Below are 2,609 nucleotides of genomic sequence, written 5' to 3'. Positions count from 1 at the left end.
GATTAAAAATTGTAATTATATATTTAAAAATTAACCAAATGAAAATAATTTGCATGATCGTACTCCTATACCGAAGGATGAAAGAGGAACAATATATCTTTATATATCTTTCGCTTTTTTTTGTAAATCATGAATATATTTAAGCTAAAAATAACCGACAATATGCAGTTGTTTTGATATTGTTAAGAGACATTTTAATTTTGTTTATTTATATTAGATGCAATTTATTAGAAGTAGGTATTATTCTATCGACTAATTAAACAAGAAAAATGCTAACGTGTTGTGATACACGCATATGTGTTATTTGTGCTTATACGATAGATCAATAGATACATAGTCCTAGACAAAGTCATTGAAAATGTAAAGTTTGAATCGTCTTGTTTATTGCAAAATTCATGGTTATATAAATACAACAACACGTTGACGGCGAGTGTTTACATGAGCGATATGCTTGTTTCAAAATATTGTGGTAATTTTTGTGTATCGCAAATATTTCGTATTAATTTACATTGTTTGCTTCATTGGCATTGTTATCGTGAATGTTCCCAGAAAAGAAGCCTTTGCCTAACCGATCCAAGGAAGTCACAGACAAACTTGATCTAATCATTAGAACATGTCGTGTTCTCGGTAAAGTTCACTTTAACTTATATGTATTTAGACATTATCGGAAAATGGGGTAAGTTTTATTCGGATACAGTTAATATTTAACAGCGAAGAATGATTGATATCTAAATTGCTTTTATATAACAAACACCTATCGATCTCTGAGATCATTTGGAATGTGTAGAATACTTTAATTAAAGTAAATGAGGAATGCGGTACCATGAAACATAATATGGCGAAACAGTACTGTAGTGGATTCTAATAAAATTATTTCTAAAATTTCGATTTTTATTTCTCCAATTATGAATTAGTTTTAACAAGAAATTTACCTAATTAGTTCACTGAAACTGTTACATAAATAGAAGCTGATTAAGTGAGTCACAACTGTGATAAAGAAGTTCAAGTTGATTCATATGCTTTTCTGAAAGTTCTACTTAAATTGTTAGATACATAAAAAAAAACTAAATTTCCAAAAATAGTTTGAAGGTGTTTTGGATAAAATTTTTTTATACGTTGCGTTTTTTTCTCTAAACGCCATTGAACAAATAAAAAATTTAACACAAATTATGTTAAGTATTCAAAATGTTTTGCCTCCTACTTTTTGATATTTCTAACGAACTCAATTTCCAATAGTACCTAGTTAATAATATTACTCTAGTATAATTTTCTTGAAAATAAGAAAAAGTAAAATAAAAACATTGGTATGCAGTGGAAGACAAAGTAGGGAAAGAACGAATATAAAGATGGGAGACGAAAAATTAAATAAATTGGCTGATTTTAGGTATCTAGGAAGTCAGGACGGAAGGAGTAGTAGGGATATAAAGCAAAGGATAGCGCAGGGTCGAGTCGTTTTCAATAAAAAGAAGTCACTTGTATGCTCGCGAACGGTTAATTTGGAAATTCGATAGAGATTGTTAAAGGTATCTATATGTTTAGGCGAGGCGCTGTACGGATGCGAAAAACATGGACGGTGAGCGTAGCGGAAAGGAAAGGTTAGAAGCTTTCGAAATGTGATGTTACCGGCGAATGATGAGGATATCGTGGATAGAGAAGGTTAGAATTGAAGAGCTATTAGAAGTAATAGGAGAACAGAGGACTCTATGAAAGTCAATTAGAAATAGGGAAGATAGATTGGTGGGACACCTTCCTAGGCATGAAGGTTTAGTCAGAGATATATTAAAGGCAGAAACAAGAGTGGAGAGGTGTAGAGGTAGACCTAGATTAGATTACTGTTCGCAAATAGTTAAGGATATGGGTTTTCTAGTTTGGGAGAAATGCAAAGATTAGCTCAGGATAGGAAAGAGTGGAGGTGCGTGTCTTAAGACTGACGACGTCAAGATGGTGATGATCATTTTTTTAATATGAAATATTATTCTGAAAATTCATTTTCATATTAAACTAATTCACTTCGAAAAGATCTCTAAATTGTATGTATGTTTAATCATAGTATATTCAGTATATAGTTACATTAGTTCGACGGATCGTTAACCTTGTAGGTCGGTTGGTCGTGGTTGTTGTTGTCACCTCTCGTAGTTTAGTGGTCAGAACATTGGTGCGTAAAGCCAAAGGTCCCGGGTTCGATTCCCGGCGGGGGTGTGACAACAGCAACAATTTTTCCCTCATTAATTTGAGGTAGCGTGTAGTGGGTAAAAAATTCAGAAATGAATTTTCAGAATAATATTTCATATTAAACTAACTCACTTCTAAAAGATATCTAAATTATATGTATGTTTAATCATAGTATATTCAGTATATAGTTACATTAGTTCGACGGATCGTTAACCTTGTAGGTCGGTTGGTCGTGGTTGTTGTTGTCACCTCTCGTAGTTTAGTGGTCAGAACATTGGTGCGTAAAGCCAAAGGTCCCGGGTTCGATTCCCGGCGGGGGTGTGACAACAGCAACAATTTTTCCCTCATTAATTTGAGGTAGCGTGTAGTGGGTAAAAAATTCAGAAATGAATTTTCAGAATAATATTTCATATTAAACTAACTCACTTCTAAAAGAT

The sequence above is a fragment of the Agrilus planipennis genome, unplaced genomic scaffold (assembly GCF_000699045.2).
Source record: "Agrilus planipennis isolate EAB-ADULT unplaced genomic scaffold, Apla_2.0 scaffold1016, whole genome shotgun sequence".
Classification (NCBI taxonomy): Eukaryota; Metazoa; Arthropoda; class Insecta; order Coleoptera; family Buprestidae; genus Agrilus; species Agrilus planipennis.
Note: the sequence above shows the minus strand (reverse complement) of the source record.